We start from the raw sequence: 16,822 nt of genomic DNA, 5'->3' as shown, positions 1-16,822 counted from the left end.
CAGTCTCCAGGCTCTGAGCTGTCAGCCCAGAGCCCGACGTGGGGCTTGAACTCGTAGACCGTGAGATCATGACCTGAGCCAAAGTCGGAAGCTCAACCGACTGAGAGGTGGAAAGGTTTTAAAAACACTTTGGAAAACAGTCTGGCAGTTTTTGCAAAGCTTAACCCTACACCTGCCACATGGTTCAGCTATTTGCCCGAGAGAAAGGACGGCATACGTTCCTACGAGAAGACTTGTGCGTGCACAGGGGTGCCTGGGCGGCTCCGTGGGTTGAACGGCTGACTCTTGAGTTAGGGTCAAGTCATGATCTCGTGTCGCAAGGTTGAGGCCCGTGTCAGGCTCTGTGCTGGGCCAGGAGCCTACTTGGGATTCACTCTCCCTCTCCTTCTGTCTCTCTCCCAATCATGTGCTCTCTGTCTCTAAAATTAAAAAATAAAATAAAAAAAGACTTGTGCAGAAATGTTCACAGCAACTGTATTTGTGATAGTCCCAGTAACCTGGGTCTCTACCGGCGGGTGAATATGGAAAATGTGCTAACACGGTCATGTCACGGAATAGTACTCAGCAGCATGAAAGGAAAGACACATGCCAGCACACGGACGAATCTCAAAATGATTATGTTGAGTGAAAGAAGGCAGAAAGATTTCAAATTCTATGATTCTGTTTGTACAAAACTCTAGGAAATTCAAACTCAGGTCACATTGAGGTGATGGATGTGCTCATTCTTGTATTGTGGGGATGGTTTCACAGACACGTGTTTGTGCAAATAATATGCATGCCTAACGTGTCACTTATCAATTTTATACTTTAAACATGTGCGGTTTATTGGATGATAATTGTAACTCAACAAAGTTCTTATTTTTGAGAGAGAGAGAGAGAGAGAGAGAGAGAGAGAGAGAGAGAGAACAAGTAGGGGGAGGGGCAGAGAGAGAGGGAGACGCAGAATCCGAAGCAGGTTCCAGGCTTTGGGCTGTCAGCACAGAGCCCGACACGGGGCTCGAACCCATAAACCAGGAGATCATGACCTGAGCCAAAGTCAGACGCTTAACCGACTGAGCCATCCAGGCGCCCCAACAAAGCTGTTTTTGAAAGAGCTAATAAATACTTACAACACATCCCTTCTGAATTATTTTACGATATTTAGTTACCACATCAATAACTTATTTTTATGTCACTGACCGGCACGGCTGTGCTCCAGGAAAACTCCTGACAAGATGGGTGTAAGTCTGGCTCTGGTCCCGGCCACGGCTCACAGCCACCATCGCTGCGTAGAGGAACCCCATCTAGCGCACCTGCAGGGGGAAGGAGCCTCCGTCCCAAGTCTGCCCTCAGTGACGTCCCTGGTAGCTTGAGGCCAGCCGTGTTGGGAGTGGGCACCACTTGTCCCCGGGTGCTGGCCTGCCCAGCTCTGCCTGGGGGTCTGGGGAGAGGTTCTGTGAGGGGCAGGGGCCTGGCGGAGTCAGTCTGTGATGGGGACACCGGAGCAGAGCCTGGGGCCAGCGCCCAGCCGGGCTGCATGGGGACCGTCCCCCGGGGGCCCCCACACTGCACAGCACAGCACGTGGCACCCTCAGCGGCCCTTGCCGAGCCTCAGTTTCCCCTTCCCAGCTCCCTTGGGGAGGTACGCCCTCCCCCCGCGCACAGCGGTGACCATGAGCCCGTGGAATTCGGGGTAGGGTCCAGCTGGAGACCTCCTGGTCTTCCTGCCCGTGTGTGGCCCCGAGCAGAGGCTCACTGCCTCCAGCCTGGTTTCCTCCCCCCACGTGGATGGTGTTCTGTGACCTGAGGTCACACGTGGAGGAGATGCTGTGTGGGCCCAGCAGCCCTGTGTGTTGGGGGGGGGGGGGGCATGGGCTCAGGGTGGCTGTCGCGGGGCGTGGCCCCTCTGACCCCCAGGGGCTCCATTTACAGGCCCCGACTGTCGCCCGGCCTTCCTGCCCACGTGGGCCACGCAATCGTCTCCTGCTCGGAGAGAAGGTGGAGCGCGGGGGGCTTCTGGCCGCCAAGCCAAGGGGGACGCGCCGTGGGAAGGGAAGCCAGTGCCCCGAGCCCACAGGTGGCGCGGACCTGCCCCTCCCTGTTGTCGCTCCTGTGCCTCCGTCCTGGTGGCTCAGGTGCACGGCCACCTCCCTGCCTGGCCCTGGGAGAGCAGTGGCCCTGAGAGGCGGGTCCGAGCCCACGGGCTGGCAGCACGGGCATAGCCCGTCGGAGCGCTGAGCTGGGGTGGCCACACGGCCCACAGGTGTCCCGCCCCCCACCTGGGCCCCTGGTGGGGACGGGCTATGGCACACACACATTCCACAGCGACGGGCTTCCCGAGAGAAGAACCTGTCCTTACTTGGGATGGCGGCTGTAAGCCTGTCCTTGGTCAGAAGGTCGGCCCTGAGCTGCCCCGGGGACTGCCACCTGGCCCCAGGGTGGGTGTGGCCCTTACCCCAGGGACGGGAGGCCCCACCATGCACCAGAGCTTGCCTTCGGAAGCCCCACCTGGAGTGCGGAGTGTGGGGAGCCTCGCTCTGGTCAGCTGTGCCCAGTGCCCCCAGCGCCCCCCAGCTCTACACCCAGGCTGGGCCCCCACTCCCAGGGGACTACCTTCGCCTTGGGCAGGCATCATTGCCCAGTGGCCCTCATGCCCCAGCTGCAAGCCTTTTGGCGGCCCCTCCCTGCCCACGCGCAAAGCGCACCTCCTTGAGTTGACATTCAGGGCTTCTCCTGACCTGCCCACCGCTGCCCTTCCGCTCTCCTGTGCTCCAGGCCCTGAGCTGCCAGCCACTTCCTGCTCCCAGCCCACTTTGTTGCCTCCATGGGGTCCTCTCCTCCAGGAAACCCCCTGTAACACCTCTGTGGAAGCAAGCTGGCCCTCCCCCTGACTCCTCGAGTCCCCGGCCCATGCTGGTGGGGGGTACTGGTCACCTGACTCGGTGCCAGCTGCAGCTGGGACAGCAAACCCCTGAGTCCCCTGAGCGGTGGGGCCAGGCCTCCACACCCCTCTCTGCGGCCAGCTGGGACAGGGGCTCAGACCTTGGCCTTTGCCGCAGGATTCTATCTTTAACTGCTGGACAGCCAATTCCTCTCTATTTTGAGAGGAAAAAAATTCCACTCTGAAGTCTGGTTCAAAAAGTCCTCGCCCAGTGAGGCCAGTTCCCTGGAGGGACCGCTGGCCTTTGCCGTGCTCCCCAAGAAGAGGGGGCTGGGAGGAGCAGGCAAGCGGGGGACGGCGTGAGGGAGGAGGGGAGGCGGGGGAGGGAAGGAGGGGCCCGGGCTGAACTCAGAGGGCACCGCGGCGGGCCCACCGCCGCCTCCTCTCTGCTCCAGCCGCAACCGACTTTTATCATCACACCGTGGTTTGGACCGTTTGGCACTTCATATAAATAGAACGAGGCAGCGTGTCCTTGTGTCTGGTTCCCATCACTCAGCCTGATGTTTATGAAATCGATCCACGTGCCGCTGCGTTCATTCATTCCCACTTCTGCGTGGGCTCGGCCGGAGGAAACGCCCACCTCTACGGCTTCCGGGCCGGGTCGTCTTTGGTGCGACGCCTGAATCATCTCCGTGCGCGCACTTTTGATGAACACAGGCACCCACGCGTTTCCGTGGGAAACGCGGCGTCCTCCTGTGTTCTCCCCTCGGCCGCGGGGCCGCTGCTGGTGCTCTGTGGGGGCTGCAGGCGCCCCCCAACGGCGTGGGGCTTCCCCCCAGCCTCACCAACATCTGTTACTGTTTTTATTTGAACCCTTCTGGTGGGGACAGAGTGGCCTCGTTGTCGTCCCCCAGAGATTGTAAAAGGTTAATAGACATCCTTTTTTTTTAGAGCGGGTTTAGGGTCATAGAAAAGTTGAACAGGAAGTACGGAGTTCCCACCCCACCACACACAGGTGGTTTCCCTGGTTGTTAACGTCGGACGCTCTTAACGGGCAACGACTGATGAACGGATATCGCCCTGTTCTTGTTAGCTGAGCCCGCACTTTACATAGGGGCTGTCTCTGACGTCCAGTTCTGCGGGTTCTGGCAAGCGCACGGTGTCACGTGTCCTCCCTGACAGCCCCCGGGAGCACCGGTCCCGCCCGGCCTCCATCCTCTCGCACCCTGACGGCGTGCTCTATCTCCCGTATCCGTCCGTAGGCTTGCCTTGCGCCGAGCGCTCCTTCGAGATGCAAATCAGACCATGTCACTCCCCCTGCTACGAACCACCCATTCATTCATTTGTGCGTCCAACAATATTTATCTGGTGCCCTGTGTTTATCCGGCCTGGCGCTTCCCCAAGGTTATAAGACGGCCAAGAAGATTTGGTCCCTGCTCCCAAGAAACTCACTGGCCGGTGGGAGAAGCCGCAGGCGGATGAACGAAGCCGCTGCAGGCCGTGTCGGGTGTGGAGAGGCAGGCTAACGTGGGGAAGGAGGGAGACCGTGTACGCAAGTGGCCGGGGCGTGAGCGGGGCCTCTGGGGGGAGAATGACAAGTGCTAAAGCCCCAAGATGGCCTGGAGCTAGAGGTGCTCAAGGAGGCGACACGGGCCGGCACGGCAGCCCCGTATGGCAAGGGGGGGTGGGTCAGAGAGGTGCAAGCTTGGGGGGCTCAGGTTTGCTATAAGTCTAGCCCTGGGGTCCTCTTCCAGGCTGTGCACTGTGCCTCACACAACACCCCAGACCGCGGTCCTCCAGGACGGCAGGGCTCCGTCCGTCTGGGCCACTGCAGCGAGCCGTGCCCGGAATGGTGCGTTCGGTGAAGGCCTGTTAGAGCAGGAAGAAGGGACCCACAATTATGGGCAGGGCCTCAGGGGTGCTGCTGGTGTGAACTGCCCGAGACTCACCCGCCCAGAAGCCAACACTTGGGGGCAGTGAACCCAGGGCTCAGCCCCAGGCAGGCGGCTTTGCGTGTGAGGGAGGAGATGTGCTGTTCCAGTGCCACTGCTGCGTAACGAGCGGCCTGAAGAGCCCCCCTGTCTGCCGTGCCGGCTCCCTTCAACGCAGATCCGGCCCAGGATCCGGCCTGGGATCCCGTGGTCGGTGCGGCTCCCTGCAGGGATGGCTTTTTGAAAGGGATCCAGGGTGAGGAAACTCCAGAGGGCCTGAGGCCGCCTCCTTGGGGCATCGTGGGTGTTCCTTTCTGTGACATCTCAAACGGGGCTGGTAGCTGACTCCGGCCTTCCTTGGTGGGCGGGGGAGGGGGGGCAGACATAGCTGTCACTTCCTCAGGGACATGGATCCAGAGTCCCTACCCTGCAGCCAAGGGACTGGAAGAGAAGGGGGGCCCCAGTGATAAATCTCCCTCTCAATTTCTGACGCCCTCCTAGCCTCCCAGGTCTCTGTCCATTCTACACCCAGGATGGGAGCAGTGAGCAGGGGAGGGCTCTGGAGGGAGGCTGGGGTCTCCTTGCAAGCTTGAGTGGGGCAGGATGAATCCCAGCCCCGGCGAATGGTTTCTGGAAGGTCAGGGCTACGAGTAGCTGCTCCAGTCCCAGGTCCAAGCGCTGGCCGTGTCCTGAGCTCCGAGCCGAGAACCGCGGGCCCGTGATTCCTGCTCCTAAGGACCTGGTCCCAGGAGCTGCCCAGCCCAGCGGCAGCAGTGATCAGAGAACCCACCTTCCCTGTGTCCTTGAAGGTGGCCCCTCTTCCTCACCTTTTCCTCCCCCACCCCAGGCCTCCTGTGAGCTGAGGGGCTCCCTTCCCTGGTCTCTGTCCCAGCCCTTTGTCATGTAGATCCATCAGCCTTCACAAAGTCCTGCCAGTCAGGACTCAGGCCTTGCTGCCCGCCTAAGAGGCTGTTCCAGGCCTACGTGGGCTGGGGTGGGACAGGGGGCCTCAGTCGATCATTAGTGTGAGCGATTGGTAGCACACTCGGGGATGACACAGGTTCCCCTAAGCCACCACCCACTGGGGCAAACCTTCGTGTTCTGCCATAGTGCGTACGTCACAGTCCGAGGGCATCTCACTGCCCGGCCTGCTAAGAGGGCAGCAGCCAGCCCGTGTCAGGGATGCTGAGCCACGGCCCTCTGGTGTGGCCTCCCTGACCTCCACGTTCTCCCACAAGCGGCCAGACGCCCTGCCTGCCGGGGAACCCTGCCTGTCCGTCTGCTGCCGAGCCGGGGCCTCTCGTGAAAGGGGGGTGCTCCCTCCTGCCCAGGTCCGTGGGCCTGCTCCGCCCTCTGTCCCCACCGTGGTGGCACCGTGTGTGTCGAGGGCAAGGCTCAGCCACTCTGACTGCGTTGGGAGCTGGAATCCAGTTAAGGACAATGAGCTCCCTCCCAGGGGTCAGGACTGGAAACCACAGGGCAGGGCAAAGCCTGGACTTGAGCCCCCGTTGACGTGGGGCCCATCAACGCTTCAGCGTCTGTGTCTGTGAACTGGGACTATTTCTCCCCCTGGGGCGGCCATCATGTCAGTGCCCGGGCTGCACCTGGAGCATAGTAAGTGCTCAAAAATGATGACTCTTCGTTTGTTTGTATCTGGGGTTTTCTTCATCATCCATGACATTTGCGGCCGTCTGAGATGGTTTCCAACCTTGGGAACCATACTGAACACTTAGCGAGCCGAGAAATGTCCCTCTGACCCTGACTTGCCGAGGGTCCTCGTTAGGGATGGGTGATGGCTTTTGTCAGATGCACTTTCTGTGTAGTTTGATAGGGTCACATCATCTTTCTTTTCAGCTGGTTGATGTGGCGAATCCTTTCTCTGATTTCTAAGCGTTGAACTAGCCTGGAGTACTTGGGATGAACCCCACTTGGTCGTGTATATAGCATTCTTTCTATGCCTCATTTGACTTGGTTTGCTTATATTTTGCAGTGGATTTTTGCAATGTGTTCAGGAGAGATAGTGCTTAATAGTGGTTTTTGTTTTTTGGTTTTTTTGTCTTTGTCTAGTGTTGGTATCAGGATAACACCAGCTTCATAACATTGGTTGAAGAGCCTTTTTCTTCTTCCTCCATGTTCTAGAAGAAATTGTGTAAACTTGTGCTGCTCTTTCTTTCTTTTGTATTTTATTTTATTTAAGTTTATTTATTTTGAGAGAGAGAGGGAGAGACGGAGGGGGGGAAGGACAGGGAGGGAGGGAGACACAGAATCGGAAGCAGGCTCCAGGCTCCGAGCTGTCAGCACAGAGCCCGACGCGGGGCTCGAACCCACGAACCTTGAGATCATGACCTGAGCTGAAGTCGGATGCTCCACCGACTGAGCCACCTAGGCGCCCCTCTTTCTTTAAATGTTTAGTAGAATTCTCCAGTAGAATCATCAGATCCGGGAGGTTCCTGTTTTAGGAGCTTTTGAACTATGGATCCAGTCTCCCTTGGTTATGGGACTGCTGGATTCACCTCTTCCGTCTCGGTTGAGTATTGATGCTTAGCGCTTATCGATGGTCCGCTCCTTCTGGGGTGCAGAACTCACCAGCGGTGACTCACCGCCCTCTCTTGTCCTGGCGAGGCTGCGGGAGCCGGTGACGGGCCCTGGCCGACCCAGGAGCGGGGGCTCTGCCCTGTGTCTTCCATTTTTGTCAGCTTCCCCGTCTTCCTCGCCGACCTCCGCCCCACCCCGTGGCTGGTCTTGCGCCTCTGACTGTCCTCGTGTCCGGCTTCTTGCAGCAGGGTCCGCGGGGGCCTGGGGATGCTGTCTGGGGGGTACGCAGCGCTGTAACTCTCCCTCCGAGCACTGCCCTGTCCAGACCACGCACCACATGTGGTGCCTTCGTCACCGCTCACACCGTGGGTTTCTGTCTTTGACCAGATGTGACGAGTTTGCACTCAGTGCTCATTTGAACATCTTCTAGCTGTGCACAGTTTCCGGAAACTGGTGGGTCCCTGTGATCGCTCCCCTGGTCCTGGGGGTCTGTTGGGTTTTCCTGGGTCTGCGTGCTCTCTGTGGCTCATGTGGGGCTGTTTCTGTTGACTTGTCTCCAGACGCACAGACTGTGTCCTCCTCGTCTCCTCTTTGTTACTCAGCCCGTCTGCTGAGTTTTTGCTTCTGTTGCCGAAACCCTCGCCGGAAAGTTCCGGCATCTTGTCCCTCTTGGTGTTGGTTGCAGCTACGTGTCTTCTCATCTGGGCTGTGATTCTCGGTCGTACCCTTCACGCTGTGGCTGAGTCTTTTTAAACATTTCACTGTAGCCTGCTGCTGCCCTGTCCAAGGTTATCACGCGGTCCGGGCCCATGCCGTGGCTGAACTTGATGACGTCTCAGTTTTCAGAGCGTTTGTGGTGTTATTCGGATTTCCTCGGTTTATCTGGGGCCTCTGGGGCAATCCTGGGCCTTCCTGAGGTGAGGGGCTTCCCCACGCCCCGCTGTGGCTCTGGGCAGGGAGCTGCCGGGCCGGTTATTGATGTGGGGATCCCCTTGCTGGGGCCCCCTAGTGTGTCTTCGTGGGAAGGGATCTGGCCTGAGGGGACAGGGGTCTTTCCAGGGTGGGAGCACTGGGCTCCAGCTGATGTGCTATGAACACTTTGCTTCTGGTTGGACATCAGGAGGTGCCGGGCTGTGGCCCCTGGGTCCCGTTGGCGGGGCGTGGGAAGGCACCCAGTCTATACCGCCTCTCCAGTCCTGGGGTTCCTGACCACCCTGCCCAGGTCCCATCTGGAACCTCTCCTTTCGTTGCCTTTTTTATTTCCTGGGTTTGCACCTGTGCTCCGTGGAAAGGAGCTGGTGGCTCTCAGGCGTCTTGTTGGGCCCACGTCTCCCGACGTCCTTCTGGAAGAGGACCCTGGCAGGTCTCTTGGCTTTGCTTTAGCACCCTCCCCTGTCAGGGTCCCTGCGCCACCGGGCTGTTCGGAGGCAAGGTCCATGAGTGCTCAAGGCCTGAAAAGCACGGGAGGCTCGGGGGCCCCGAGAGGTGGCCTCTGATGCCATCTACCTGGTTCCTTCAAACCTTGTCCTCCCGTGACTTGCACGTCTCACGGGAAACTCCCGGGGTGGGAACCACGGCAGCTCTGAGCCGACGAGGTGGCCACAGGGTCACTCTGAGCTGGAGAGGAGTGAGGAGAGGCCTCCTGCTGCCTGGGGAAGCCTGGCCTTCATTCGGCTCGGTGGGTGGTGCAAAGAGGGGCGGGGGGGGGGGGGGGGCAAGGAGAACTTGGAGGGTCCACATGGGGGTTGGAGGTTCCAGTGTAGTGAGTGCAGCCGGATGCTGGGATGGGCTCTGCATGGAGCAGCCCCCGCCTTCCTGCCTGTGCTGCCCTCCCGTGGCCCAGAGCCCCGCCTCCCCAGGGGCTGAGGGAAACCCTGTAGGGCTGTGGAGGTTAATACCCCACGAGCCATGTTGCTAGTGGGCCCAGGGACACAGGTGAATTCCTCTCTACCTGTCGGCAGGTGAGGCCAGGGCTCCGACGGGGCTGATAATAGGCTGTTTTCTGGGGAAGCTGTTTCTCACCCAGGAACCAGCCACCTGTCTCTCCTCCTCCCCTTGTCTTGCTGCCCTGGGGCTGTGCCCACAATAAAGCTTGTGCCTGTGGGCTTTGCCCTGAGATCTGCGTTCCAGGAAAGCCGGGTTCCTCTGACCTGCCTCGGTTTTCCTAGGGCTGGGGCGTCCTGAGAAACAGAAGCCCCCCCCCCCCCCAGCCCCCCACCTTGCTGCCTTTGCACCATCAGATTCATGTGTTGGAGCCCTAACCTCAGTGCCTCAGAACGTGGCCTTATTTGTAAATAAGGTCATTGCAGATGTAATTAGTGAAGACAAGGTCATGCTGGAGTGGGGTGGGTCCTAGTTCAACATGACCGTGTCCTCATAAAAGGGGGATTTGGACACAGACGTGCACACAGGGAGAGCGCAGTGCGATGAAGGACGAAGGGGTCAGGAGGAGGCGTCCACAGCCGAGGAACCCTAAGGACGGCGAAGCCTGGGGGGTGAGGGGAGTGGCCTGGAGCAGCTTCTCCCTCAGAGCCTCCGGGAGGAGCCCGGCCTCCACTGGGGACCCCCCCTCCCAGAGCTGGGAGGGTGTGCATTTCTGTTGTCACAGCCACCCCAGGACACGATGTGGGCTTCTCATGCTTCCCTGCTCTCAACGCAGGCCTGGCAGCAGAGTGCCAGGACGGGGCCCTGGGGGGCCTGTCACCGAGGGCTGAAGGGCCTTGAACTGACATCCAGTGCCTGGAAAGCCACTTGTGGCAGCTTGGTCAGACACCCGCTCAGAGGCTGGCCTGTGGGGCACATCCCCACCCAACACCTCCCGCGGGTCCCAAGACGCTGTGACTTACACCCACGCTTTCTGACGATGCTTGTTTTCTGTGCAGCGTCCGTGACCCAGGCTGCCAGCCAGCAGGGAGGTGCCACCCGCAAGGCTTGGGGCTCCTGCGGGGTCGCCGGCCTGGCCTCCACTTCCTCCGCCCTCGGCAGTAGCCGGGGCAGCGTGGGACCCACGCGCCCTCCCCCCACGTGGTGGCCGGGGAGGAGGCTGCATCTCCTGGAGCCCAGGCTCCCGCCCAAGTCTTCACTTTGCCAGGAACTAGAGCCAGGTCTTGGGTGGGTCACTTTCCCTCAACTTCACAGGCCAGGAAAGTCAAGTTCAAAGGGTACCGCCCCAAGCCCTGGGGCTGCGGCCAGAGTGATGACCGCTTTTGGGCACCTCCTCTTCAAGGGGTGGCTGTTACCACGTGACAGATTAGGGACCGGCTCAGAGGTGCCAGCACAGGACAGGGCAGGTGACGGCAGGGACATGAGCAGAACCAAGCAAGAAACATCTGTGGCACGAGTCCGCCCATGCAGAGGTCCTGTGGGCCCCCTTGGGGCCCTTCCCGGCCCCGGCCCAGTGTCCCTGCACCTGAGGGAGGGCAGGGACAGTCGGCCTCATCACCTGTGCTGTCTGGTGGGCTTCCAGGAGGCGGAGTCTCCCCTGAGGCCCAGTTTGTAGTGTCCAGAGGCTGGGCTGGGGGCGCAGACTGGGGCAGCAGCCTCGGTCAGTGGACCAGAGCCTGCCTGAGGCTTCATTACAAATGGGCGTTCTCCCCGTTCCCAAGGCCCCACGGGCGGCCCATGCGGAGACCTTGGGGAAGGGGCCTGCGTGGCCGGGGTCGGGGACTCGCACGGGGGCTGACCAAGGGCTTGGTGTTTCAGAAGTGGACATCCGCCTCAGGCTTGGGGTCCTGGTGGAGGGAAGGGTGGCCCGAGGCCTGGACTGGTGGGGAGGTAGGGGGCTTCTGTCTCCCGGCCGTGCCATTTCAGGATGGGTGTGGGGACCTCACAGAGGCCTCGCAGGGGCCGCGTGGGACCCCGGAGTCGCTCTTCTTGTCCCCACAAAGCATGTTGGTGTCTTACCCTGGTGCATTCTTATGGATTTCTTGACTGGAAAATAAACGGTCGTAATGACGGTAATTTGTGCTGTTTATTATCTCTTCCGTTCCAGGCAGTGTGCACGCCCTTGCTAATTTTACCTGATGAATTTACGAGGTGATGTTGTCATCCACCCATTTTGCAGATGAAAAACTGAGGCTCAGAGAAGGTGAGTCACTGGCCCCACATCTCAGACCCAGTGCGTCTTTGACTCTGAGAAGAGCTGTTAGTGGTCTGCTGAACGCGGCCTGCACTGGGTGCCCTTGTGGTGGGAGAGGGGCCGGGAGCCTTCCTCTGACTGTGATGAGCCCCTCCCCGGACCCCCTTTTCCTCTGCCTCTGCTGGAGGAGGAGGCTGAACCCCACCCCCTGGCCCACGTGGACCGAAGGCCGCACGCCCACGATCCTCGCGGAGCCGGGACATCGGAGGAGGCCCGGTCGGTCCACTCTGGCCCCTTCGGGACTGCTCTCGGCCTCACTCTCCTTATCCAGGCCGACCGTGGTGCTGGGTCAGAGATGGCCCCCAGCCCCTCCTGTGATGGGTGGGGGGGACCCGACTTGGAGCCCCACCAGCTTCATCTCTGCACAGGCAAGGGCCTCCTCCCTTGTCCTGGCCCTTCCCTGCCCCCAGAAAGCCTGAGAGACCATCCTGGTCAGGCCATCTGTTTCCTGCCCCTTCGGGAAGGCCGTCCCGCCCAGGCCTTGGCAGCAGAAATCCCGCATCTCCTGTCCCCACGCCCCTCCGTGCCCGGGGTCCTGGCCCTGGGATGGCTGGCTTAGTGCGACCACGGCCCGGCTGCCTGTTGGGCTCCCGCAGCCCCTCCGGCGGGGCCTCCGCCCTTTTGGCGTCCGTCTCCTGCCCCTGCCCTCCTGGCCCATTGTCTTTCCCCAGAAGCAGGGTGTGGGGCAGTCCGGGAGCCCGGGACCATTCCTTTTCCTGCTGTGGAGCCAGTGACAATGATGTCCCACACCCCGCCCCTGTGCACAGGGGCCACGAGCTTTCCCTCCCCGGGGGTCTCAGCCCGTACTCGGAGGAGGGGCCCCATGCAGAGCTTCCCTCAGACCCAGGCCTCGTGCCCCCAGTCCGGAAGTGGCTCCTCTTGGGCAACATTCCGAACATCGGTTTGCAAGGACTTTCCCTTCAGCGGTGAAAAGCCCTCCAGATTGGGCTAAGCTCCAGATTCAGAACCCCTCTCGGGGCAAAGCAGGGAACCTCTCGGTGCTACCTGAAGACTGTGCATGGACGCTGCCAGCCTCTGACCCGGCTCCTGCTCTCGACACAGCGGGCTTGGATCTATAAGCTGTGTGGTTCTGTTCTCCTCGGGAGGCCGCGTTCCTGCATTCATCCTGCAGACACCTACTGGGACGTGGACCTGCTCGGCCCGGGAACAGACAGGGGCACTGCCCGAACCCACAATGCGCCTGGGCCCGCGGGCATCTGATCCCAGCCCAACAAACAACCAGCGCGGAAATGGGGACGCAGGTTGCTTGAGGCCGTGTCTGCTGGGCTGAGTGAAGGGAGCGCAGACGTGAACGAGGCCACGGTGGCCGGGGTGGGGGCGCGTGGCCACGGACTGGGTCAGCACAGGCCAACAGAGCTGCTCGTGATGATGGATGTCGCACATCCACGCTGTGACCCGAGAGCCCTGGAAACCGGCTTTCTAGTTGCCCTGATTTGTAATTACCTTAAATTTCACTAGGATCGCACGGCCAGCAGCTGTTGTGTTGGGCAGCACCGTCCTGGGCAGGGATGGCCACGTGCCTGTCCCCTGGGGCTGGAGGCCGCTCACGTGTCTGAGAAGCCAGAGGAGGACAGTCAGAGGCACAGCGGGCAGCGAGGTGCAAGAGGGTGGTTCTTTTTGATTCTAGATGACGCGTTTCCGGTTTTTTTCAGCCCCGGGAGCTGCGGGTCAGTTGTAGTATGCAATCCCGAGTGAGGACGAGAGTTGCCCAGCCGACCCTGGGCTTGCACTCTTGCTCCCCTTAGCGGAGGACGTCAGGGGGAAGCTGCAAAGGGGCAGCTGCTCCTGATGTCCCAGAAGGCAGGTGCATTAGTGAGGCTCCCAGAGAAACAAACCACTAGGTTCCTGCGAAGCCCTTCCACTCCATCCAGACTTCCTGACTCAGTCCACCGATCCCAGTGTTCACCTCATCCAGAAACATCCTCACGGACACGCCCAGAGCGGTGCTTGACCCGATGTCTGGGCCGCCTACGGCCAGTCAAGTTGACGCACAGAATTACCCATCATAGCAGGTGCCTCGTTCCGCCCTAAACATGCACAGGATGCCGTGGGTGTTAGTCAAGGAGCCGTCTCTGTCCGCAGCCCCCGCGACCCAGGCCCTGGGTTTCAGCTCTGCAACTCCGCTTTGGCCGTGCCTGATCCAGGAGAGACAACCAACCGGAGACACCACGTTCAGAGTCTACCTGGAGCCCTGTGGCCAGTGCAACCAGGCTTCCAGCAATGAGCCGGACAATCAGAACTTCTCTCTGTCACGGGGCTGGGACTCAGGAACTTGAAGAATCACTAGTGAGTAGAGTCGGTGCAAGGCCAGGGCCTCACTTAAGGCTGACACACAAGGGAGCAGAAGCCAAGGCTGGAGGGAGCTGGGTGTGCAGGCCAAGGCGGGGGGTCTGAGAGGCCTGGAGGCCCCTCAAGTGAGGGGTGCTGCTCTCAGCTGCTTCCAGATGCTATCCTCCAGCATCAGCACTGACCTGACCTTAGACTTCCCTCTTCCCATGATAATGACAACCAGTGTGAGCCGACACAGAGCCCGGCATGGAGGGGACACAAAGTGAAACAAAGGTTGGCTAGGGTCAGTGCTGGGTGGGGTGGGTAGGACCCGACCCACAGAGGCCAGTCACAGGGTGCCCTTGGCCAGGCTGGAGGACACTGACCTGACTTATGTGCACCCTCCCCACCGTGGACCCCTCTTCTGCAGCCTGGCCTGTCTGTACCATAGCCTCGTCTCTCCAGGGAGGAGGGCACCACTGACCATCTCTGTTTGCCACAGAATTAAGAGGATGAGGACCGTTTTTGCCAGGGCTGTCTCCGGTATTGGGTGAGTACTTGTGTTGTAATCATTAGCAGCAGAAAATGCTGTGCTCGACCCCCCAAATCATGCTGCCTTCTACTTCTCATGTAGAAACTCCCCTGGTGTCTTGCATGGAGATGGACAAAATGTAGGCACACAGAAAATACTCCTGAACGGACTGCAAGTTTCCAGTTGCGTTTGTCTCCACATTTTCTAAAGTTTGCCACACTGAGTTATCTATCATTCCATCCACTCACCCACTCACCCACTCATCCATCCATCCATCCATCCATCCGTCCGTCCGTCCGTCCATCCATCCATCCGTCCATCCATCCACCGACACTTCCGTCCATCCATCCATCCATCCATCCATCCATCCGTCCGTCCATCCAGCCATCCATCCATCCACCCACCCATCCATTTATACAGCCCCTAGGAAGCACCTAAGTCTACTATTGCTGATGAGATGATCCTTATAACAGGCTATTGACCCATTGCTCAGGCAAGGAAGCTGAGGCTCAGAAAGGGGAAGGGATTTGACAATGTTTACACAGGTCTTCACAGGCTCTATGCACCGTTCACTCTTGCTGGGAGAGTTGGCACCAACCCCATCTCCTTCCGCTGTTGCATTGTTGCCTGGGGCCGGACCTTGTGTCCCAGGCCCTCCAAGCAGAAGATGTGTCCCTCCGTTCCCACACCTCAAGCACTGGGCTGGCACAGAGCAGACATGACACTATAAGGACCCCTTCTCCCGTGCCCCCCCTCCCCCAACCTGCAGCAGTGAGACAGTGGAGAGCAGATGTGGAGCCAGGGATTCCCAGGACGTGTCAGGAGGGGCGGGGGGGGGGGGTGCTGTGAGTGGGAGGTGGTGGCAGAGGCCGCTGTGGCTGGCGTGTCCCAACCTGGGCCGTACAGCCGCCCTCAACTCCAACAAGCGGCCGCCTGCCTGCAGCCCTCCTTCCTTCCTTCAGGATGCCTGAGCCCAGCCCACAGGGCCCCTCCCCACGCCTCCCTGCCCCGAAGCTGCCGCCCACCTGCCTCTCTTGCCTTTCCTTTCCAGCTGGAGAAGAAGAAAACTTCCTTCTCGAGAAGCCGACAGCCACCAGCCAGGGCAGAGCCTGCCTGCCAGCAGCCTGCAGGGCACCGCCCCCCCCCACCATGCCTGAGGGCTTTCTAGACCCTGCAGCTCCTCTTGGGGGCTGTCTTCCCCCCAGCCTCTGGGGTCCCCACCACCCTCTGCAAATTGTGCTTCATCTCCTACCACTTGTGACTCCACGTTCCCTCCCCCGGGTCTGTGCTCCACGGTCCCCATGCCCGCGGGCCACCCTTCCCTCTGCCCAGTGAGGTCCTCACCATCCTGCCAGGCTCCTGCGGAGACCTTCGGACTCACATCAGCAGGCAGCGGGGAGCAGGGGGAGGGTGTGGGCCCAGGAGAGGGAGGCGATAGGAGTCAGAACCACCCCTGCTGGCCCCTCACGTGATGACTCTTGGGGGGTGCTGGTCTGCCCCCTCCCTGTCGGGCCCCCACACCCGAGAGACCACCTCTGCTCTCCCCCCCGGGCTGGGCCCTCCCAGAGTTCCAAGGCCCGGGACCTGCTCCTCACACGGCCTCTGGCTCTCTGCTCGGCCGCGGTTTTTCCATGGCCCCGGCAGCGAGTCATGCCATTGGGCGCCGAAAGCCTCCATGACCTTCAAGTGAACGTTCACATCTTAGCCCGAGACGTCCCATTATCTTCACTCTTTTAGCTTTACATACTTTTCAGGGGTTGCTTGCCCTGGTGCCTCCCTCGTGTCCTGCCGGGCTGTCCTCGTTTTCTCCATCCGTAAAACAGGCAAGTGCTGATGCCCCCTGCCAGGCTCCATGCAGGGCTCACTTCGAGGACTCACCCCGGCCTGGTCTCACGTACCTCAGGGTTATCGCTTTCTGAGCTCTGACCTCACCAATCAGAGGGCTGGAACCCACCACCTTCAAATGGAAACGGACCTTGGGGTTTGGACACTCAGGGCCAGTGCAGTCGAGGGCCCCCCGAGGGTCACCCAGCTGCCGGGCAGAGGGACGGCACAGTCAAGCTTCCTGCTGGAGGCCGTTCGGTGAGAGCTGGGCTGCTCTCCCAGGCCACCGGGAGACTTTTGGGAGGACAGCATCCTGGTTGGAGACTTTGGGGAGGGCAGCATCTGTTAGTGCAGACTCCGGTGGGGTCCGTCTGCGGGGTCCCTGTCCCTATGGCCCTCCCTGTGGGCCTCCCTGTAAGCTCCGTACCCCTGGGCTTGCCCTGCAGCCGTACCCCAGTCTCTTCCAGCCGGAGGGAGCCAGGAGGGGCTGCCGTGGGCCCATCTGATGATGAGCTGTATGGAGGGCGGGCTTGGTGAGTCAAGTGTGGCAGGGTCCCCACACCCTTCCCACGCACCCTATTTACTCACCCATCACTTGTGCATTCCAGCAGGCATAAGGCAGACGGGCCTTGTCTCCCTGAAGTGAACATCTCTGGTCGGCGTGACAGAATCTGGAGGCCAGACGAGACTGTCACTGCAGCTGGATCCGTGTC

General features: G+C 60.3%; 1 long non-coding RNA gene across 3 annotated transcripts in view; it reads left to right on the top strand.

Moving 5' to 3' along the window:
• LOC147572835 (uncharacterized) overlaps nt 1-16,822 on the top strand; it is a 57,895-nt gene extending 41,073 nt beyond the window's left edge. For 2 of the 3 annotated variants that reach the window (XR_015245378.1, XR_015245380.1), the window contains 4 exons: nt 11,318-11,413; nt 13,568-13,771; nt 14,184-14,303; nt 15,337-16,822. This is a non-coding gene — a long non-coding RNA (uncharacterized LOC147572835). Of the gene's footprint in view, nt 1-11,317; nt 11,414-13,567; nt 13,772-14,183; nt 14,304-14,387; nt 14,468-15,336 lie in introns of all 3 variants that reach the window. The other variant, XR_015245379.1, reaches the window with a different exon arrangement.

The sequence above is a fragment of the Puma concolor genome, chromosome E3, assembly GCF_028749965.1.
Source record: "Puma concolor isolate L17-30 chromosome E3, mPumCon1.1.hap2, whole genome shotgun sequence".
Taxonomy (NCBI): Eukaryota; Metazoa; Chordata; class Mammalia; order Carnivora; family Felidae; genus Puma; species Puma concolor.
The sequence above is the reverse complement of the archived record's forward strand: the minus strand, read 5'-3'. Positions and strand labels throughout refer to the sequence as shown.